Source organism: Mobula birostris, chromosome 4 (genome assembly GCF_030028105.1).
Source record: "Mobula birostris isolate sMobBir1 chromosome 4, sMobBir1.hap1, whole genome shotgun sequence".
NCBI lineage: Eukaryota > Metazoa > Chordata > Chondrichthyes > Myliobatiformes > Myliobatidae > Mobula > Mobula birostris.
The window spans coordinates 210,494,612-210,518,994 of NC_092373.1; positions in this window are offsets into that span (position 1 = coordinate 210,494,612).

Here is a 24,383-nt window from a genome sequence, read left to right on the forward strand (position 1 = left end):
GCAATGGCGGAAGCGACCACAGCACGGAGGCAGCTAGGCATGCCGCGGACCACGGGGTCAGAAGGGTCGAATAGTAGGCTACAGGCTGCCGAAGTCCACCGTGTTTTGGGTCAAGACAGACCCAGCATAACCCTCTTTTCCACGTACAAAAAGCTGGAAGGATTTCCGATAGCTTAGTAGCCCTGGTGCGCTGGCCTGCGTCAGCACTTCTTTCAGGACAGTGAAGGCTATTTTGTTTTCCATTTGCTCCGTCCATTGGATGATTCCGGCACACTTCGTTTCAAAACCCCCCGAAGGGCCCCGTCGTAGATCCTGTATTCGGCGATCCAGTGCCTACAAGAGTTTGTCATGCCTCGAAACGTCAGCATCTGCTTCTTGTTGGAAGACTCAGGAACCCGTGTGACGGCAGAAGTAGGTTCGACTCCGGTCTGCAATGTACACCCCAGGTAGGTGACTATTGTTTGGCTGTACTGGAACGTAGACAAAGAGGCTCGATAACCCTCAGCCGCCAGGTGTTTTAAAACTGTAATGGACCCCTTTCCACAGGCAGCCAGAGTTTGAGAAGCAAGTAGCTAGTCGTCGGCGTACTGTAACAGAGCGGTATCTTCAGAGAGGGGTATACCAGCCAGATCGCCTCTAGCAGCAGCGGCATACTCAGCCGGGCATTCCATGTGTGCTTGAGGAAGTCCGGTCGATGTACGTCGTTGACCATTGTCACTGAAGGCAAGTAGGTACTGGCTGTCTTCATGCAGGGGGATGTGCAAGAGGGAATAGCTGACATTGTTACAGTCTACGAGCGGCTTTCGGAGGGATTAGAGTTCAGTGTAACACTAGTGTACGGCACATCAGGCCAAATTTGTTGCACGACTTGATCAATGGCCCTCAGGTCCTGTACGAACCACCATTGCTCAGGCCTTCTCAGTTTCGTCGTCCTCGTTAGGTCGCATCTGGAATTTCCAGTTGGCAGATGATTTCCTTCCATGCAGTTCTGACATATTAGGAAATCATGTTCATGCAAGTTACAGCAGTGGTTTGACTTTGCCTTCTGCCGGGTGAGTTTAAAGACATCACCACCTCTTCCGGTGGATGAGCACGACGTCTAAGTGCCTTGTCGTGCTCCTAGCGCTCCACAACGCCTGCTGGCCTGCCTTCTTGACCGTTGGGCCATTAATCGGTCTCCTTCGCTCAATGCGCCAGGGCCAGACTTCACAGGCTGGGACAGACCCTTACCTCACCGAGGGTCGAAGACCCGTCGGCTACCCTCACCTGGTTTGGCCCGTCTGCCGAGACGGTCGACCGGCGTGTGGTCGCGGCGCCTCTTACAGCTACTTGGAGCCATAGGTGAGAGCTGAGCGCCAGGTGGGGACCAAATGTAGGCGAGCTGCTCTGAAAAGGCCACCCACCAGAGGTGCTACCCCACTCTAGACACCCCATATACCTCCTTCTCAGTTTAGAGACTGGTAAAATAGGTGTGTTACAAGAGCTCTCAGTGGGCCGAAGAACCCCTTGTTGTGGCAGGGTCTCGATCGCTGGCCTAATGCCCTCAAGGCGTCCGGGGACAGGGACCACTGTCGGGCGGGTAGGCGCCTAGTCTACTTCAATCACCCGGTGGGGTGGGCGGGGGGTTACTATCTTGACATGGCCTGCGTGATATTAATGTTAAGCCCATAATTGAGGGTTCACTTGCTGAATGTCGGCAGTTCCTGACGCGTGGGATTGGGGAGGGGCCGGGAGATGATGACGAGAACCTGTCCCTTCTGCCCGCTTGGGGATAATCATAATGATGTCGACTTTGGGGTTCAGGAATTATAGCCCGGGTTTCCTTCAATGGGGCAGGTTGACTAGTAATCTCTTCAATTGCTTTGTCGTCTTGTGTTTTGAAATGTTCGTCTCTGTGACCTTATTCATGGGATCGATCGGGCGTCGTTCATGGGGGCCTCCCGTGTACTTTTCCCATCAGGTTGGCTTGACCGAGACTTACTGGGGCGGTTTCCTACTTTAACATTTTCTACTTTTATTTATTCGTGTTATTAGTATTCTACTTTCTATTTCCTGTGCTATCCACGCTTCCTAAACAACTGGTTACCATACACGAAATCCTAGATCATCTTAAATTCCAGAAAATAAAAATATTTTGTCCATCAGGTCAGATTTTCCTCTCCCAGTTTCCTTTTTGTTCTTACCAGAACTCAGGAACTGGGCACCGGCCGGTCGGGGACGGCCTTACTCACGCCTTATCCTGGTCCTGGTCTTGATTCCCGTCTTTCGGGAAAGTCTCACAGGGAGGGATGAGATTCCTTTCCGAGGGATAGGATATAGGGAAATATAGGGATCCCATCTTCGCCGCTAGATTTTTAGGGAATTTCCTTTTCCACAGAAGACTCGGAGCCAGGTATTCGTCAGGAGACTCTTTATTTACGTGACACGTTGAGCCGATCCTCGGGAGAGCAACGACTCCGCTTACAATCTTTATTGTTGATTGGAAGGGGATGGTTTGTTCAACATTTCCATATTTGGTATTGCTCTGAGCAAGCTAGAGGGAAAACACAGGTCACGTGGCCTCGTGCTGTATAGCTACAGGCCAGAGGGAAGTGTGACGTATTCTTTTGTCTACAGCAGTCCGCCAGAGGTCGACTTCAGGATTTTTTGCTAATCCAGGCATTAGGCAATACAAACACAAGATGCCATATCACAAATAGTGCCGAGTGAGACCCCAATGCTCCTCTCCGCGCGGATTTTACTGTCTCCTGTGGTTCGATGCCTTGCAGCTTCCGTACCATAGAAAGATGGAGCCGGACATGACAGTACTCATAGTGTTCCGTAGACGCTGCTCTGCCTTCACTAGTGAGGAGGTGTTGTGGTTGGAGGTTAGATCGTTACTTATGTGCACATCAAGGAACCTCATGCCCCTGACTCTCTCCAGAGCAGAGCCATTGATGAGGAGTGGAGACTGGTCGATGTGTGCCTTCTTGGTCCGCCATCATCGTTGATCTATGTCTCATCCACTCTGACGCTCATGCTGCTGTTCTCCTACCATTTAACAAGCTCCTCTACCTCTTCTTCGTATGCTGACTCACCATTGTTGCTAATGATACCTGCCACTGTAATACCATCAGCTAACCTGATGATGTTGTTCGAGTTGAATTTGGCCATGCAGACGTCAGACAGCAGTTTGGGGAGCGGCGGACTGAGTACACAACCTGGGGGTGAGGGTGATTAGCGCTCAGCGTAATGCAGCTTGTGACGTTTTGCCAACAAGAACTGACTGAGTCTTCCCGTCAAGAAGTCCAACAACTAGTTACGGAGAGGAGTGTTGTGTCACAACGAGAGTATTTTACCCACCAGCCTCTGAGTTATGACTATGTTAACGCCCAGCTGAGGTCTGTGAGCAATAGCCTGACGTGAGAACCATCGTCTTCTCGATGGGACAAGTCGGATAGAAGGACAGGGCCATGACATCATCAGCGGAACCGTTTGAGCGGTAGAAGAACTGGAAATGACCCAATGTAACCAGAAGGTGATATTTTATTCGACCCAGTACCAACCTCTCAACACACAGCAAGACTGTTGAAGATAGTGACACTGTGTGCTATCATTTAGCCCAGTTCTCGTTGTTCTCCTGGGCACCGAAATCGCCATGGCTGCCTTGAAGCTTGAAGAGACATTAGACTCTTTCAGAGAGATTTTAAATTTGCCCGTTCAGACTTCTCTTACCGGGGCCATGTGGTCCTTTGGCAGCTGATTGGTAAGCTGTCTGGCTCTGTGGGTTTGTCTGGGTTGTCCCTGGGTAGTGTCCTCCTCACTTCGGCTCTGGCCAGACAGGGTGTCTGTTCCTCTGGAAGAGAGGAGGCTTTTCTTCAATGACACGTCATTCCATTGGTCCATTCGTGCACACAAAGCATTCAGCCTGTCAGAAATCGAGGCGTGGCAGTTATTGAGGATTAGGGTCCACTTGTAATCCGTTTGGTATTTGTACCTTGCCATATCCTCCGCGTGTCCCTGCTGTTACAAAGGTGTCTGTGCATTTTCTGCGCGACCTGCCGCATCTCCTCCCTGATGGCACGCTATCCGCTCTCTTGCTTTTTGCAGGTTTGTTCCGTGGGATCATGAATGGTTCAGGACAGGCAGATTTGAGGAGAATAGAGAAGCAAATCATACTGCGAATTTACGTGAGCAGAGGAGACAGGAACAACTAGATTAGTTGTTGGAAATATCGAAGAGTTGCAGGAATTTGAAATCACGGACTTACTGCTGATTCTAAAACGAGACACCGGTCGGATTTAAGTATTGCTTGCCTGGTATTGCAGTCTCAGTGATGCACTCCCACTGGCTCTTTACTCTGCCTGGGAGCAACGAAACACCCCCACACAAACAGCAAACACACCTCAGGTTGCTGTTACCGATAGAACTCGGGGTTTAAGACCATCATTCGCTCAGTACTAATCAACAAGCTTCAGACTTGGACTCTGCACCTCATTCTGCAACTGGATCCGCAGTTTCCTTAGCAGGAATTCAGAGTAAATGCAGATCAGTAGAAACTACTTCTTCCTCGCTGAGAGTTCTGATGGACCCTTGGATTGATCTTTCTGTGTACTGTCAATTTTAAGAGTGTGTGCCTGAGTGACGTCAGCCGCCGGCTTTCTTGGCTCCTGTTTGATTCTTACCGAGAGAGAGAGAGAGAGATAGGGAGAGGGGAGCTGTGGGACTCTGCAGCTTGTTTTGATTTAAGCAGGGACACACTCACACACAGTAAGTCGCAGTTGGAGCCGGACAATGGAGGGAAGCCAGTAACAAAGGGTCATTGGTTAGAACTTTAGAGTGCCCACAAAAGTGGGTTAAGTATCGATCCAGCACATCGATAAGTGGCTATAAGTGATTGGGACAACCTTGTGGAATCTACATATGTGTTAACCCTTGCATGGGTGGTAGTTCCCTTTGAAGACGGTGCCCCTGTGATAAGCTACTATTGGTGACGATTCGTAAGTGGATTTAGAACGACGACAGGTAAAACCTACGGCGATTGTCATCTTGTTTTACATCCGTGGAACCTGCGGAATACGACATAAAGGCCTTCTGTCGACTTTCACCTTGGTTTAGAAATATCTCTCTCACATCCTTTAATCCGTGAATGAACTGAACTTTCATACCTTACCATCTCAAGATTTTAAGTCTGGTGCCCCCCTCCCCCCCCCCCCAGCACAATAGTTTGGGAGTTATATGTACTTGTATGTATACTCATAACACTGTTAACGTTTGATTATTCTTGTTTAAGTTGCTATATTAAGTAGATATAAAGACAGTGGTTTTAACACCAAAACCAGACTTCAGGTGTGGTCTATTGCTTCTGGTTCGTTTAAACCGTTACGGGTCCGTAACAGAGTTAACACGGACACACGTGAAGAATGCGTGCTTAGTCGACTGCTGCACGATCTGTCATGTTTGTATATCTAAACGTAGCTGCAAGATTTCTGCTGTATTCGCATGTTCATATGGAATTTTTGTTGTTACAATCTCAGCTGTAGGCGAAAATTGCAAAATCTTGCAAAATTTCATGGATGTGCATGTAAGTCACGTGAGCCCTTTCCCCGCTCCCTTTTTACCGCAGATCTGCCTTGTTTCCGAGGTTCCGCGCCCAGCTCTGATGACATAAATTACAGTCCTGATTTTCCTTCAGTTATGTGTTGAAGCGGGTCGGCGGCGGAGGCGGATCGTCTGTAGGATCTTGGATTGGGAGACGACCATCACCCCCAGAGTCGGGAGTCGGGGGGAGGGTTCACTGTCCAGGCGTGAAAGCAAGTTCTCATCGCTGAGTGCTGAGGCTGGTCCCGAGTGTGGACGTCTGATGTAAGGTAGTGCATCCAGTTGACTTCCCCGATCTAGCAGCCTCTCTGCGCTTTCTGGACAGAACCGTGCGGGGTCGGTCTGTGTTGTGGGACCTTCATAACATACGGATTGAGATGAGCCGCCGCTCAACCCCTCTTTCCCTGGTCCTAAGAATGTGATGGGATGGCGATGCCGAGACTTCACACATCCGTTGAGGTTTATCCCGGGAACTTTACCTTCATCACCCAGTCCCGTACCGGGTCAAAACTCCACTCGGATCGATAGCCGGTGTCTACAATTGTTTTACATCATTCCAGGGCACAAGAAGCAGCCCTTCCACCTGTTCTGTTCTTGCAGACAGAGAAGTTTAAACCGAGTAATCGTACCTTCGGGACACTGCTCCATCTGCCTGAGTAGATCCACCTTTCGCCGGTTCAGACAAGGTAGTGAGATCAAGATCTCTCACGGCCTCTCGTTTTGTGTGGCCATCGTTCAGTTTATTTTTTGTTAACTCCATGCCACTGTTCTGCCTTGCCGAAGTGCAGCCAATGTTTTCGTTTTTATAACCCCAATAAATGCGAGAAATAAACCTCTTCCATTTATCTGAGCTTCTCAAAAGTTTGTAAACTTCAGTTAAACCTCCTTCAACAGGTGGTGCATATCAGCCACACAGATCAATACATTGCAACAGTACATTGAGGTGATATAAGGAAAAACAATAACAGAGGGTAAGAGAGCGTTATGGTTGCAGTGAGAATGCAGTGTACATCGAGTTAGACTGTGAGATCAAGAGTCCAACTTATCACGGTGGGAACATTCAATGTGCAAACTGGAAAGTTCCCTGGAGCCTGGTGCTATGTGTTTTTAATGTAATTTTAAATCTTCGACCCGGCTGAGAAGAGAGAATATCAAGGGTTATGAGGATCTTTGATGCTGTCAGCTTTACCGATGCAATGGGAAGTGCAGTCACAGTTCAGGGAGGGGAGCCTGGTTTCTGTCATGTACACAGCTGTACCCACAGTTTTCTGCAGTTCCTTTCAGTCAAGGGTAGAGCGGTAGCATTATGAGGGTGTTATGTATCCGGATGGTATTTTCTATGACGCTTTGATAAGGTTTGGGGAGGGGTAATGTGCCTAAGCCAAAGTTATTGTTGTTTGGTCGAGGTTTGTCGTTTTATGATCTTTTTCTATCATATTATTCAGTAGCCGTGTACTGCCGAATGACCACCAGTGACTGTCCTTGATCCCTCACCCACATGGTTCCATCTCCTCATTCACTCATATCTTGTGAAACCTCTCTCCGGCCAGTGTGTTCCCACCTCAATGATGGACAGTATATCAGAAAAGTTTCATCCAACATTTGACTTCATTGTGAAGTATTAGCTTGCACTCTTTATCTAACTGATGTATCCAGGATTCGTTCTATGTTAGCTAGACCTACCAGAGGTTTAATTGAATGCAGCACCTGGTAGTGTAAGAGCTACAAGCTTCCAGCCAAGGTTATAGAACATAGAACATAGAATAGTACAGCACCAACCACTTTCTGAGTAAAAAACCTTCCTCTAATATCCCCCTTGAACTTCGAACCCCTTACCTTAAAGCCATGTCCTCTTGTATTGAGCAGTAGTGCCCTGGGGAAGAGGCGCTGGCTATCCACTCTATCTAATCCTCTTAGTATCTTGTACACCTCTATCATGTCTCCTCTCATCCTCCTTCTCTACAAAGAGTAAAGCCCTAGCTCCCCTAATCTCTGATCATAATGCATACGCTCTAAACTAGGCAGCATCCTGGTAAATCTCCTCAGTACCCTTTCCAATGCTTCCACATCCTTCCTATAGTGAGGCGACCAGAACTGGACACAGTACTCCAAGTGTGGCCTAACCAGAGTTTTATAGAGCTGCATCATTACATCGCCACTCTTAAACTCTATCCCTCGACTTATGAAAGCTAACACCCCATAAGCTTTCTTAACTACCCTACCCACTTGTGAGGCAACTTTCAGGGATCTGTGGACATGTACCCCCAGATCCCTCTACTCCTCCACACTACCAAGTATCCCACCATTTACTTTGTACTCTGCCTTGGAGTTCGTCCTTCCAAAGTGTACCACCTCACACTTCTCTGAGTTGAACTCCGTCTGCCACTTCTCAGCCCACTTCTGCATCCTATCGATGTCTCTCTGCAATCGTCAACAATCTTCTACGCTATCTACAACACCACCAATCTTTGTGTCGCCTGCAAACTTGCCAACCCACCCTTCTAGCCCAAATCAAGGTCGTTAATAAAAATCACGGAAAGTAGAGGTCCCAGAACAGATCCTTTTGGGACACCATTAGTCACAATCCTCCAATCTGAATATACTCCCTCCACCACGACCCTCTGCCTTCTGCAGGCAAGCCAATTCTGAATCCACCTGGCCAAACTTTCCTGGATCCCATGCCTTCTGACTTTCTGAATAAGCATACCGTGTGGAAACTTGTCAAATGCCTTACTAAAATCTATATAGATCACATCCACTACACTTCCCTCATCTATATCCCTGGTCACCTCCTCAACGAACTCTATCAGGCTTGTTAGACACGATTTGCCCTTCACAAAGCCATGCTGACTGTCCCTGATCAGACCATGATTCTCTAAATGCCCATAGAATCTGTCTCTAAGAATCTTTTCCAACAGTTTTCCCACCACAGACGTAAGGCTCAGTGGTCTATAATTATCTGGACTATCCATACTACCTTTTTTGAACAAGGGGACAACATTCGCCTCCCTGCAATCCTCCATTCCCGTGGACAACGAGGACATAAAGATTCTAGCCAGAGGCTCAGCAATCTCTTCCCTCGCCTCGTGGAGCAGCCTAGGGAATATTCCGTCAGGCCCCGGGGAATTATCTGTCCTAATGTATTTTAACAACTCCAACACCTCCTCTCCCTTAATATCAACATGCTCCAGAACGTCAACCTCACTCATATTGTCCTCACCATCATCAAGTTCCCTCTCATTGGTGAATGCTGAAGAGAAGTATTCATTGAGGACGTCGCTCACTTCCACAGCCTCCAGGCACATCTTTCTACCTTTATCTCTAATCGGTCCTACCTTCCTTGTCATCCTTTTTTTCTTCACATAATTGAAGAATGCCTTGGGGTTTTCCTTTACCCTGCTCGCCAAGGCCTTCTCATGCCCCCTTCTTGCTCTTCTCAGCCCCTTCTTAATCTCCTTTCTTGCTTCCCTATATCCCTCAATAGACCCATCTGATCCTTGCTTCCTGAACCTCATGTATGCTGCCTTCTTCCACCTGGCTAGATTTTCCACCTCACTTGTCACCCATGGTTCCTTCACCCTACCATTCTTTATCTTCCTCACCGGGACAAATGTATCCCTAACATCCCGCAAGAGATCTCTAAACATCGACCACGTGTCCACAGTACATTTGCCTGCAAGAGCATGATCCGAATTCACACCTACAAGTTCTAGCCTTATAGCCTTATAATTTGCCTTTCCCCAATTAAAAATTTTCCTGTCCTCTCTAATTCTATCCTTTTCTATGATAATGATAAAGGCCAGGGAGCGGTGGTCACTGTTCCCCAGGTGCTCACCCACTGAGAGATCTGTGACCTGACCCGGTTCATTACCTAGTACTAGATATAGTATGGCATTCCCCCTGGTCGGCCTGTCCACATACTGTGACAGGAATCTGTCCTGGACACACTTAACAAACTCTGCCCCATCTAAACCCTTGAAACTAATCAGGCCAATCAATATTAGGGAAGTTAAAGTCACCCATATTAACAACCCTGTTATTTTTGCACCTTTCCAAAATCTGCCTCCCAATCTGCTCCTCTGTATTTCTGCTGCTACCAGGGGGCCTATAGAATACCCCCAGTAGAGCAACTGCTCCCTTCCTGTTCCTGACTTCCACCCATACTGACTCAAAAGAGGATCCTGCTACATTACCCACCCTTTCGGGGAGAAACATTTTATTTATTATGTCTTCCGCAGGCGGATACATAGTGATCAGGGACGAGATTTCGAGAGTAGACTGATGCAGGAGTTACTGAGCATGTCTGGAGTCGAGAGGTCGATAATACGCCCGATCATCCGCAAGGTGATGCCCAGCCTGAGAGCTTTATTCGGATCTTGATAGATATGCTCGGAACCCGGGAGATCAGCAAAAAGAACAAGTGGAATCAACATATGGGATATCCGCTCCATTACTAAAACTGTACATGGAATGCTACCAGCGGTTACTCGCCGTATTTTCTGATTTTTGGGCGGTTGGCGAGGTTGCCCATCATCTTTTGTTTTGCGTCTGGAGAGAAAGAACTACCAAAGAATAATTAACTTAGGTATGTGCCTGTGACGGGGTCCTGAAATACCTTTATAAACTGTGCTTTTCAAAAGAGAGAGAGAGAGAGAGAGAGAGAAGTACTCAACAACAGACACATTGTTAAAAAGGGAAAGAGAGAGTTATTTAATATCTTGCTTTTAAGAGAGAGAGAGATGAAGACTGCTTTGAGATGGTGTTATGATTTTTCGGCAGCATGTTTACATTTCTACAAGAACATGGCCTGCCTGGACATTCTTATACAGACAGAGAAGGGAGGAGCTGATTTTACAGACAGTTGGTACTCAGCACGGGGAGATAAATAGAAGGTCAGATGATAGACCTGAGACACATGATTTTGGACACTGAATGAGCTTTGTTGTGCCCACAGAAAAAGTGGGGTTTGGAAGAACGATCAGGCGGATCGCTCAGTGTCTCTCGCAGTGTGGAGAAGGTGTAACCGGTAGGGAGTTAGTTGCGTCTCCAACTCTCGCCTGGGTTGATAACTCCACCACAGAAGAACGGTCTCCTTTGTTGTGGTCACAGTCGGTGACTTTTAAAAGTGCAAGGGGTTACTTCTTTTATGTTACTGCGTAGGCTAACTAAAATGGCTTCTTTGTTATGTTATAATTAAAATGGCTTCTATGTTATGACAAATGCCGAGAAAGTTCTCTCGCTAGCAGCTTGTTTGGGTTATAGTATTGATAATAGAGCGAATGAAACAATGGGTCTCCATGCTATTCTTTATTATATGTCAGTAAGCTATTGTGATGCGCGGGTTTTGGGCAGAAGGCGCGATGGACGGAGAGAAAATGGACAAGGTGCTGTGAGCTGCCTAACGGGTCGGACCCCGAGCAGGAGTCCGAAGTCCAGGGTCTTCAGCGAGGGGAGGAGATGGAGACAGACTAGTTTGGACCGTCTGGTCGATCACCGTGGTTGCTCCCAGGCGGCAGGTCGAGGTGGTCAGAGGGGATCGAATGGTGAAGAGAGGATCGTTACTAGAGCTCCAACTGTTTGTGCACAAAGAGACTGAACTTTGATAAGTGTGGCTCCTTTTATTTTCCTTTTATATTTTATCTCTATTAATTATATAGTTCCAGTAATATCTATAAACTGTAATTCATTTAATCGTATATGGTGTATTATCTATTATTTGGCGGGGTGGGGTACATCACACAGCATCCACACAAACTTAATTACCCAGTCTGCCGGGGCCGAGGGCTGTTTCCCTAGACGACAGCGAGTTGAGCGACCCTAAGACTTGTTAGGGGGCTTACATTTGAGGGCTTTTGCCCGTGATTGGATTCAGTGGTGTGCTGTGTGGTTGCCCTGTATAAATCTGTAACGTGTGTCTCTGTGGGTTATTTGCTGGTTATTGCTGCATGCGTGGTGGATGAGGTCTTTGTTCGGGTTCAGACTATCGAAGACGAGTTGGTGGTGGGACTCGGGGCTGTCCATGCTGTTGTGAGAGAGAGGAATGAGTGACCCGATTCGGTAGTAGTGTCTGCGAATAAATGCTCCAGCTCTGGCAGGCTCCGCCCGTCTTTTGGGATATTGCCCACCCCAACAGGGGCGGAGGCATGCGAGACGTGGGCGGAGCGGATCTCTCAGTTGTTAGGTGACTGGCAGTGCTCGGTTGAGGGAGGACGACGGGGATTGGTTGTAATTTTGAGTAGGTGGGCTGTTGACGGTGTTAGAACTGTCAGGTTCAATTACCCTATAGTGACAGCTGCCAGTTATCTGAAAGAGGGGAAAACGTTTTCAGTGTATCTTCTCTGGCTAAGAGGGCAGCTAAATTGCTTGCAGTGCCAGGGGGATCATTTTAGGGGATCAGCCCTCCCTCAGTTGTTCAGCTCATCAGAGATGTGTCGGGAAAATTAGTGGAGCCCAGTGGGGAAACAGCTTGGGGTCTCTGGGGGAGCACGTTCCCAGCAATGTACCAAGGTACTTCTGAAAGGAAAAGACCCTATTCCTGAAGGCTTAGAAGGACCACGCCCCAGAGTGTCGTTACGGATAGATGGAAGCGATGCTAAAGCCATCCTGGACACCGGGGCGCAGGTCAAGTTGTTGTATAATTCGTTTTACAACCGGTGTCTGAAGTATCTACCCTTGACAACCGCAAGGGCACCGGAGATGTGGGTACCAGTGCCAGTAGTTATCGGGAAGACGATGATTGGTTAGTGAACCTGGAGTTCATGGGTGCATTGTATGGGCACCCAGCGTGTCGAGCTACTTCTGAGGACGTGTGCAGCAGCCTTGGGCCGGTACCGAATTTAAACAAGATCCAATTGTGGTACGGCCTGGGGGAAGTATCTGAGGGTGAGATCCTCTTAGGAATCGCTCCGAAATACCACGAGGGAGCGGAGTTGACCGCTGAAGACACCTCGGTGAGAGAGAGGTCGCGGCGACTGGACCCTGTAGCCGTGGAAGACATAGGCAGCGTGTGTGTGGATTATAGGACCCTGAACAGGCGCAGTCTCATTGACCAGAACACGGGCCTTAGGGCCAAAGACGCTTTTGATCTGTTTGTCTGGTGCGGCGCAGTTTAATGTGCTGGGTCTGAGGAGTGGATGTTGCCCGATCCCGACGAGTGAGGCCGATGAGGAGAAGACGGCCGTTATTGGTTCCCTAGGATTTTTCCATTCCGAAAAGATGCCACAGGGCATATCCAGAGCCCCTGCAACCTTCCCGCGGGACATGAGGAAGACCATGGGAGAACTGAAGGTGTGTGGATTTTTGACGTATGTGGATGACCGCCTAGAGCTTGGATTCGCCCGGGGGGACTATGAGGCGAGGCGAGCGGCTAACCCGGGCGAAAAAGAGTTAAAGAATTAAAACTTTCTTTCGACAAGTGCCAGGACTGGAGAAAGAGGCAATCGGAGAAAAATGACCCGACATACCAGTTGAACATCCTGGTGTTGGAACAGACAGTGGTGGACCTGGGGAGGAAAACCCAGGTCGTCAATCGGAATGAGACACTGGGGGGAGAGAGGAGACGACCCTTGAAGAATTGGAGTGCACGCTCGTGAAAGTGGAAACAGAGCAACGGGATTCTGAGCCGACACTGCGGTCATGTACTGATGAATTAATCCAGCGAGAAGAAACAATGACCCACCTTCGAAAGGATCAGCAGAAACTCAAGACATCGATCCAGAAAAGATTGGAAGACTTACAAGTTGGGGAAGACCTAGGAAGCTGTCTGACTAGGGCCAACAGAAAACCGAGAGCCCAGGGAGGCGAATTTGACTACACTCCCGAGAAGGTGAAGCAATTGAGGATAGATCTCGGAAAAGAGAAGTGGACGCTTGAAAGGAACCTGAAGATGACTATCGACAGTTTAATTGAAGTGCAAGAACTGAAAGTTGACCTGGAAGAAGTCATCAGGAAGAAAAGAACTGGAGGCTGAACATTCTTTAACTGCTGCTTTTCAGGTCAGGGTGGAAGAAGTTGGTGGGGTAACTGCGTCCCAGACTGAGATGGCCAAGAACCCAGAGTCAGAGCTGCTGAGGCTGTGGCGAGAGTTGGAGCAAATCAAACCGCAGCTATCGATCGAGGAAGTGATGAAAAATATGGATTCCAATGTTGATCTGCTGGACATGTGGTACATGCTGCCTTTCGCGAACTTCCCCATGATTGAGGAAGAGACCTTTGGCCCTTCTCCCACTGAGTCAGGTGTAGTGGGGAGGGCTAGCTGTGGGCAGCCTGTGTTACAGCAGGACCAGGAAGAAAAATAAGCGGGGCCCCGGACACGGGACAGGGGATTCCGAGTTGCAGTGGAGGATTGAGAGAGAATTTGGCAAGGGACCCGAGGTATCCCCCGTAGTGTCCGAGCCTTAAGGATTTAGGTGAGGGGGTACGAAGGTCTCGTAGGATTAGGAAACTTCCAGCTAAGTTGGCTTATGTAGCGCCCGTGGGACGGGCGTAAGGTCCACACTTTGCGGTGCAATGTCACAGTGTGTACCTGGATTGGGATTTTGTGTCTGCAGGAAGGGTTGGCGAGTTATTTAAAAGCCATGAGGACATGACTTTATTTGGTGGGGGGAGAATGTAAGGGGTTTCTTCTTTTATGTTACTGCGTAGGCTAATTAAAATGGCTTATTTCTTATGTTATAATGAAAATGGCTTCTTTGTTCTGTTAAATGCTGAGAAAGTTCTCTCGCTAGCAGCTTGTTTGGGTTACATTATGGATAATAGAGCGGCTGAACCAATGGGTGTCCATGTTATTCTTTCTTGTATGTCTGTAAGCTATTGTGATGCGCGGGTTTTGGGGCAGAAGGCGCGATGGACGGAGAGAGAATGGACAAGGTGCTGTGAGCTGGCTAACTGGGTCGGACCCCGAGTAGGAGTCCGAGGTCCGGGGTTTTCGGTGAGGGGAACAGACTCGTGTGGACCGTCTGATCGACCAGCGTGGTTGCTCCCAGGCGGCAGGTCGAGGTGGTCAGAAGGGATCAAATGGTGAAGAGAGGATCGTTACTAGAGCTCCATCTGTTTGTGCACGAAGAGATTGAACGTTGATAAGTGTGGCGCCTTTTATTTTCCTTTTATATTTTATCTCTGTTAATTATATGGTTCCAGTAATACCTATAACCTGTAAATCATTTAATCGTATCTGATTTATTATCTGTTATTTGGGCGGGGTGGGGTACATCACACAGCATCTACACAAACTAATTACCCAGTCTGGCGGGGCCGAGGGCGGTTTCCTCAGACGACAGCGAGTTGAGCGACCCTGAGTCTTGTTAGGAGGCTTACAAAAGGAGTTCGTAGGACAACAGGAAGATCGACTTCGCCAGCTCACCGGAAGACTGAAATCTCTCCCTCTCTCTCTCTCCATCACTACTCAACTAATACCACGGACTGAACTGAACTTTACTCATGCAACACACATCAAAGTTGCTGGTGAACAGGCCAGGCAGCATCTCTATGAAGAGGTACAGTCGACGTTTCAGGCCGAGACCCTTCGTCAGGACTAACTGAAGAAAGAGCTAGTTAGAGATTTAAAAGTGGGAGGGGGAGGGGGAGGGGGAGATCCAAAATGATAGGACAAGACAGGAGGGGGAGGGATGGAGCCAAGAGCTGGACAGGTGATTGGCAAAGGGGATATGAGAGGATCATGGGACTGGAGGCCCAGGGAGAAGGAAAAGGGGGAGGGGAAACCCAAAGGATGGGCAAGGGATATAGTCAGAGGGACAGAGGGAGAAAAAGGAGAGTGAGAGAAGGAATGTGTATATTTAAATAACGGATGGGGTACGGGGGGAGGTGGGGCATTAGCGGAAGTTAGAGAAGTCAATGTTCATGCCATCAGGTTGGAGGCTACCCAAACGGAGTATAAAGTGTTGTTCCTCCAACCTGAGTGTGGCTTCATCTTTACAGTAGAGGAGGCCGTGGATAGACATGTCAGAATGGGAATGGGATGTGGAATTAAAATGTGTGGCCACTGGGAGATCCTGCTTTCTCTGGCGGACAGAGTGTAGGTGTTCAGCAAAGCGATCTCCCAGTCTGCGTCGGGTCTCGCCAATATATAAAAGGCCACATCGGGAGCACCGGACGCAGTATATCACCCCAGCCGACTCACAGGTGAAGTGTTGCCTCACCTGGAAGGACTGCCTGAGGCCCTGAACGGTGGTAAGGGAGGAAGTGTAAGGACATGTGTAGCACTTGATCCGCTTACGAGGATAAGTGCCAGGAGGGAGATCAGTGGGGAAGGATGGGGGGGGGGCGGGGTGAGGGACGAATGCACAAGGGAGTCGCATAGGGAGCGATCCCTGCGGAAAGCAGAGAGAGTGGGGGAGGGAAAGATGTGCTTAGTGGTGGGATCCCGTTGGATGTGGCAGAAGTTACGGAGAATAATATGTTGGACCCGGAGGCTGGTGGGGTGGTAGGTGAGGATCAGGGGAACCCTATTCCTCGTGGGGTGGCTGGAGGATGGAGTGAGAGCAGATATGCGTGAAATGGGGGAGATGCGTCTGAGAGTAGAGTTGATGGTGGAAGAAGGGAAGCCCCTTTCTTTAAAAAAGGAGGACATCTCCCTCGTCCTGGAATGAAAAGCCTCATCCTGAGAGCAGATGAGGCGGAGGTGGAGGAATTGCGAGAAGGGGATGGCATTTTTGCAAGGGACAGGGTGAGAAGAGGAATAGTCCAGATAACTGTGAGAGTCAGTAGGCTTATAGTAGAGATCAGTAGATAAACTGTCTCCAGAGATAGAGACAGAAAGATCTAGAAAGAGGAGGGAGGTGTCGGAAATGGACCAGGTAAACTTGAGGGCAGGGTGAAAGTTGGAAGCAAAGTTAATAAAGTCAACGAGCTCAGCATGCGTGCAGGAAGCAGCGCCAATGCAGTCGTCGATGTAGCGAAGGAAAAGTGGGGGACAGATACCAGAGCAGGTAAGGAACATAGATTGTTCCACAAAGCCAACAAAAAGGCAGGCATAGCTCGGACCCATGCGGGTGCCCATAGCTACACCTTTAGCTTGGAGGAAGTGGAAGGAGCCAAAGGAGAAATTATTAAGAGTAAGGACTAATTCCACTAGACGGAGCAGAGTGGTGGTAGAGGTGAACTGATTAGGTCTGGAATCCAAAAAGAAGCGGAGAGCTTTGAGACCTTCCTGATGGGGGATGGAAGTATATAGGGACTGGACATCCATGGTGAAAATAAAGCGGTGGGGGTCAGGGAATGTAAAATCATCGAAAAGTTTAAGAGCGTGAGAAGTGTCACGAACATAGGTGTGAAGGGATTGAACAAGGGGGGATAAAACCGTGTCGAGGTATGTAGAAACGAGTTCGGTGGAGCAGGAGCAAGCTGAGACAATATGTCTGCCAGGACAGGCAGGTTTGTGGATCTTGGGTAGGAGGTAGAAACGGGAAGTGCGGGGTGTGGGAACTATGAGGTTGGTAGCAGTGGATGGGAGATCCCCTGAGCGGATAAAGTCGGTGATGGTGTGGGAGACCATGGCCTGGTGCTCCTTAGTGGGGTCACGATCGAGGGGTAAATAAGAGGAGGTATCCGCGAGTTGTCGTTGTGCCTCGGCAAGGTAGAGGTCAGTACGCCAGACTACAACAGCACCCCCTTTATCGGCGGGTTTAATAGTAAGGTTAGGATTAGTGCGGAGGGAGTGGAGAGCAGAGCGTTCGGAAGGAGTGAGGTTGGAATTGGAACAAGGTGTGGTGAAGTCAAGACGGTTGATGTCCCGTCGGCAGTTAAGCAATAAAGAGATCCAGGGCAGGCAGAAGACCCGAGCGGGGTGTCCATGAAGAGCAGGAGGGTTGAAGACGGGAGAAAGGGTCATCGGTGGGGGTGGAAGAGTCCTCGCCGAAGAAGTAGGCTCGGAGACGGAGCCGGCGGAAGAAGAGTTCCGCGTCATGGCGAACGCGGAACTCGCTGAGATGTGGGCGAAAGGCGACAAAGGTGAGGCCCTTACTGAGGACAGAGCGTTCTGCCTCAGACGGTTGAAGGTCGGAGGGGATGGTAAAGACCCGGCGCGGATTAGAGCTGCGATCAGAGGGGGGAGGGGGGAGGGGGGAGGCTGGGGGTATCAGTGGAGACGGAAGGATTGGGGTGAGAGGAAGATGGAGCCTCTGAGGGCCCAGGAGCTGACGATGGGATCTGGGGGAGACGGGGTTGCAGAGTTGTGGTGGGGGAAGGGGAGACGGGAGTCACAATAGCAGCACATGAAGACCCGGCCTAGAGTTCAAGGCTGGAATCTTGAGAGCTCGGATCAGGGCGGGGAGGGGGGAGGCTGGGGGTGTCAGTGGAGAGGGGAAGGTTGCGGTGAGAGGAAGATGGAGCCTCTGAGGGCCCAGGAGATGATAGTGGGATATGAGGGAGACGGGGTTGCAGAGTGGTGGTGGGGGAAGGGGAGACGGGAGTCACAATAGCAGCACATAAAGACCCGGCCTGGAGTTCAAGGCTGGAGTCGCAGTTGGTGGTTACGCAATCGCTTTGAAGGTGTCCATGGTCGTTGCTAGAGTCCGGGTTTTGAATATGCCCTGAGGTGTTGGAACCGGAGAGATCAATGGCAGCGGCCGCAATCTGAAGTTCATGCGTCCGGGCCAGCAGGCTCTGGGGTCTGCAAATGTAGGATCTTGCGATCATTGCCTAACATGACAAAGTCAAAAAAAGGGCGATTGCAGGCATGGATCCGACGGAGGATAAAATAACGGGTGGGACCATTACAGACGGCGAAGAAAGTGTTCCGAATGTGTGGAAGGGTCTGGGATAGGGACACCAAATACCTTCTCATGGCGGAGAGGGTCGCCTTCAGAGCTTGACGGCAGAACTTTACTCATCACCTTAAGACTATCTATTTACCCCTAGACTTGAAGAAGCTTGGTTTTCAGATATTTCCACACTTACCGATATACTTACTTATGTAAAGTCATTGCTTACCTGTTTGATTTATCTGAATTTATATCACTGTATTGCGTAGTTACTAATAAATATCATTAGTTAATTGCGATAGTGGACTCCAAAGTGTTTCCCATTTCTGCTGGTTCTTTAACCCATCACGGGGTACGTGACAAGCTACACAAACAAAGTGGACAACTCCTGAGCTAATCGATGATTTGTCCATGATCACGTAGAAAGAAAAAAGCTGTGGTATCATTTGTGGATCTTTGTTTCCCTTCTGCCGTCATCAAAGATGCCCTCACCCGCATCTCCTCCATTTCCGCACTTCGGTCCTCACCCCATCCTCCCGTCACCACAAAAGCGACAGAGTTCCCCTTGTCCTCACCTACCAGCCCACCAGCCTCCAGATCCAGCACATTATCCTCCGCAACTTCCGCCACCTTCAACAGGACCCCACCACTAAGCACGTCTTTCCCTCTCCACCCCTCTCCGCTTTCCGCAGGGATCGTTCCCTCCGCGACTTCCTGATGCACACGTCCCGCCCCACGGATCTCCCACCCAGCACTTATCCCTGTAAGCGTAAGTGCTACACCTGTCCCTACACCTCCTCTCTTGCCGTCATTCGGGGCCCCAACAGTCCTTCCAGGTGAGGCAAAACTTCACTTGTGAGTCTGTTGGCGTCATCTGTTGCATCCCGGTGCGGCCTCCTCTACATCGGTGAAAACCGACGCAGATTGGGGGACCGCTTCGTCGAGCACCTCCTCTCCGTCCGCCACAACAGACAGGATCTCCCGGTTGCCACCCACTTCAGCTCTGCTTCACATTCCCATTCAGATATGTCCATACATGGCCTCCTCTACTGCCATGATGAGGCTAAACTCAGGTTGGAGGAGCAACACCTCATATACCGTCTAGGTAGTCTCCAGCCCCTTGGTATGAACATAGAATTCTCCAGCTTCCGGTAATCCCCTCCCCCTCCCTTCCCCATCCATATTTCACTCTGCCCCCTCCCCCAGCTGCCTATCACCTCCCTCATGGTTCCGCCTCCTTCCACTACTCATTGTGCTTTCCCCTATTCCTTCTTCACCTTTCCTGCCTATCCCTTCCTTGCTTCCCCTCCCGCACCGCTTTATCTTTCCACTTACTGGTATTTCACCTGACACCTACCATCCTTCTCCTTCCCACCCTCCCCCCACCTTATTTATAGGGCCTCTACCCTTCCCTCTTCAGTCCTGAAGAAGGGTTCCGGCCCGAAGCGTTGACTGATAGTTTCCACGGATGCTGCCCGACCTGATGGAAATAGAGAGAGAGTTGGAGGCATGACCTTGTGAAAGAGGGGAGAGGCTCGGGATATGGAGAGTCTGAGAACCAGGAAGTGGGCAGAGGCTACTGGAAGCGGAAGCTGCATTATTGGGAATATGGAGAGAGAAAGAGATTGTGTCATGAAATGGAGAGAGCTGGATTGTTGAGCGAGGTGCATAATATAGAAGTAAATAATGAAGGGGAGAAAGCTGTGAAAAAGGGGAGGGCAGTGATATTGGGAGAAAGAACGGAGGGGGTAAATGGATGAAAAGAAACGGGAGGGCGTGTGGATGAATGGAGAGTGGATGTAGGGAGACGTGATAAAGTAGGAGAGAGTGTTAACAAAGTCACGGAATATGTCAGGAAGGAGAGGGAAAGGAGGGCAGAGATGGACAGAGAGGGATGTAGGAGACAGAGTAAGGCGGAAAGTCGAGTTGCAGGATGAGAGCGATGTGGAGACATAGGGGAGAAAGTAGGGTTAAAATGGAGTGAATGGGGATGAGGAGTGAGGGAATGGATGACGAGGATAGAACGAGAGAAGGATTGGGGTAGGATGAAGGAGGAGAGTGGATAAAGATGCGAGCGAGGGAGAAGGAGAAAGATAAAGGGAGTGAGGATGCGTAGAGAAGGCTGAAGCAGAAGGGGGGAGGAAGTAGAGAAGGATAGTTTTAAGGATAGAGGGAGGAGGAGAGCGGAGAGAGGGATATTGTAGAAAAAGGGAGAGGAAAGTCTGTATTTCATAACCGTCTATCCAACACTTTTTTCCTGGGATGGGGGAATGTGGGTGACCTCTGTCTGTCTTTTTGTGTAGCTCAACCAAATCATAATCCTTCGGCATACCCTCCACTCTCCCCGTTCTCGCACGCATTACCTCCCACACCCCCAAATTCCTTTCTCACTATTTCACCTCTCATTATGTTGCCCTCTCTCACCGTCCCGTCCACTTCCTCGACTTCCCACCCAGTTCCTGTCGTCAGCCCTCCCCGCTCCCTCTGAGGCGTGATAGCCAACTCCCGCGGATTCTCCTTTGTCCTGATTCCGCCCTCCCATTAACTAAACCCTCCTTTATCTACTGCGCACGCTCCCCTAATTCCCCACACGCCACTCTCCCCTCTCTCTAAAGGCAAAATCCCACCCACGCGGGGGTTTCTACCCTCTCTACAGGATTCAGCAAAAGAGGGAGGCTGGTTTGAAAGGGTGAAAGAGAGATCAGCAGATGCCTGAAATCGATAGTAAAACACTAAATATGCTGCAGGCATTCAGCAGGTCAGCCAGAATCTATGCAGTGATATGTATAGACCACATCAGGACAGTTTTATTTCTCAGTATTTCCGGGAGAACGGGCTTTCCACGCCCGTTTTAGAGAATAGTGTTCCAGGGACTAATAGCAGCAGAATGAACGGCGTCTTCTACAGGAAGCAATGATCGATGTCCCAGAACATGGCTTCAGAGAGCACCTTCCTCCCATGGCTGTACAGCGGATGGTGCTGGCCGCTGGAAGAGAAGGAGAGAATGAGTGAGAGGGAGAGAGAGAGTGCGGGCAAAGAGATAGATTGAGAGGGAAGAGATTGGGTTTGAGGGTGAAAAATGAGGAAGAGAGAATAGGATAGAGAGAGCGAGTGGAAGAGAGGGAGTCAGAGAGAGGGAAGGAGGAGAGGTAGCGTGAGGGAATGGCGGAGTGGGGACTGAAATGGACGACCAAAGCGAGGGGAGAGAGATAAAGGTGAGATAGCAATGGCGAAAGTGTACTGACAGTGTGCGAGAAAGAGAGGGTGTGGTGGTAAGATTGGGAGGGAAGAATAGCAGGTGGGAGAGTTACAGTCACAGAAAATTACAGTAGAAACCGTCCCTTAGCTCCAAACACTTCACGTCAAACCATTTAAAATCCCTGTTCCATCGATGTGCACTGGGACCGTGGTCCTTCGTACCGCCAGCATCCATGTACCGATCCAAATTTCTCTTAAACCTTGTAATCGAGCTCGCATGCACCACTGGCACGAGCAGCCTGTTCCATAATATTACCACCCTCTGAGTGAAGAATCTTCCGCTCCTGTTTACAATCACCCTATCTATACCCTCATAATTTTGTACTCAAACCCATTTTCCTGCCTTCTGTAATCTTTCATGCCCTGACAAATTAAGAAATTATCAACTTCCGCTTTGAACAGGCTAAATTCCCAGCACCACATACGCCTTTGGCAAGAAATTCCACAGATTCACCATTCTCTGGCTATAGCCTTTCATCCTAACCTCCGTTTTAAATGGAGAATCCTCTTTACTGAGGCTGCGCCCTCTGTTCCCGGGCATCCCACCAATCTATATTTCTGCAAATGTACTCTATGTAATCCATTCTATATGCGTTAAATGTCAAATGCGATCTTCCCTCATCATATTAAATTAATGAGAGTAAACGCCAAAAGCCATCAAACCATGTTCAAACGATAAAGCCTGAATTCCAGGAATCTTGGGATTTTCCTTTGAGCCTTCTGTAAAATATCAGCACATCCTTGCTTGTATAAGCGGCCCCAGAGCTGCTAACAACCAAGTGAGTCATCTCCAGTACTTCATAAAGCGTCAGCATTACATCCTTGATTTTACAAATTGATTCCCCTCGAAATAAATGCTAACATGGCATTTGCTCTCCGCGACACTGTCTTAACCGGCAAATTAACTTTTAGGGGGCTGCTGGACAAGTCAGTTTGCACCTTAATTGATTTGTATTTTCGCTCCATTAAAAAAATAGTCAATCCGTTCATTTCTTCTACAAAGTGCATGCCCATACATTTCCGACACTGTATTTCATCTGCATTTCCTTGCATATTCTCTTAATCTGTCTTGGTGTTTCTTCACAACTTCCTCAAAACTATCACCCGCTCCATTTCTTCAATGCAGACGATGTGGATTTTACAGCAGATTTTACTTGGGGAAGAACTGTTTGATATTGGGTGTTGTGTGATAGCGCATATTTCATTAGGGAATGTAATGTAAACATTAAGGAGACAGTGACCATAATATCATTAAATTCATATGCAATTTGGGAGGGAGAAGCATAAATCAGGTGTACTGGTATCGCATTACAGAAGTATGAGAGAGAAGATTGTTCTCGTGTATTTGAGGCCGATGCTTGCTGGGATGATGGCAGAACAAAGGGAGCTGAATCATCTGCCAATTATTCACAAGGCGTTGGATAGGAATCTCGACAAGCAGAGGTAGGCAACCGTGGTGGACAAGGGAAGTTAAGAACTGTATAGAATGGCCAAGGAAAGGAATTATAATATATCAAAGATGAACGGAAAGTTGGATGATTGAGGTGTTTCTAAATTCCAACAAAAGGCAACTGAAAAAAAAACATTTGAAGGGAAAAGATGGCAAATGACGACAGACTAGCCCATAATATAAAGCAAGACACTAAAATGTTTTTATTTATATCAGGAGTAAACAAGTGGGGAGAATTCATATTGGACAACTGGAAAATGATGCTGGTGAGGTAGTCATGGGCTGCAAGGAAACGGCAGGAGACCTTAATAAGTATTTTGCATCTGTCTTCACTGTGGAGGACATTAGCAGTGTGCCAGAGGTCTGTGAGTGCCAGATAGCAGGAGAGAGTGCCATTATTATTACAAATGGAAAGTTACCTCAGAAGAGTTAATCTGGATAAGTCAGTTGGACCAGATTCACTACATCCGGAGTTCTGAAAGAAGTTGCTGAAGAGTTAGCAGATTCATTGGGTATGATCTTGCAAGAAACAACTTGAAAAGATACTTGAAAAGAGAGTACTAGCACATTGTAAATGTCACTCCACTCTTTAAGAAGGGTGGAAGGCAAAGGAAAGGTAATTATTGGCCAGCTAGCCTAAACTCAGTGGCGAAAATCTGTTGGAGTCCATTGTTCAGAAAGAAGTTTTGGTGTAACTGGAGGATAATGATATTGTAAGTCAAAGTCAGCATGGTTCTGTGGAGGGTAATCTTGCCTGTAAAATCTTTTATGAACTTTTCGAGGACGTTACAAGCAAGGTGGACCAAGGAGGGGGAGGGGATGTCATTTACTTCAATGGTAAGAATGGATTTAATAAGGAGCACACATGAGGCAGCTTCACCAGATATGTTCCAGTGTCATTACAGGAAAGATACTGGAGTGCAGATGGAACGGCTGACACAGGGTAGCTGGCAGCAACTGGGAATAGTTGGCTCCCAGTGGCTAGTGGGGATTGTCAAGTATCAGTATTGGGACTGTTAATTTTCACATTATTTGTCAATGATTTGGATAATGGAATTGATGGTTTTGTGACAATGTTTGCAGATTAATGGAAGATTGGTGGAGAGGATGCAGTGCTGAGGAAACATACGATTGCAGCAGGATGTTCATAGTCATAGTCATAGTCATACTTTATTGATCCCGAGGGAGATTCGTTTTCGTTACAGTTGCACCATAAATAATTAAATAGTAATAAAATCATGCATAATTAAATAGTAATATGTAAATTATGCTAGGAAATAAGTCCAGGACCAGCCTATTGCTCAGGGTGTCTGACCCTCCAAGGGAGGAGTTTTTTAAAGTTTGATGGCCACAGACAGGAATGACTTCCTATGATG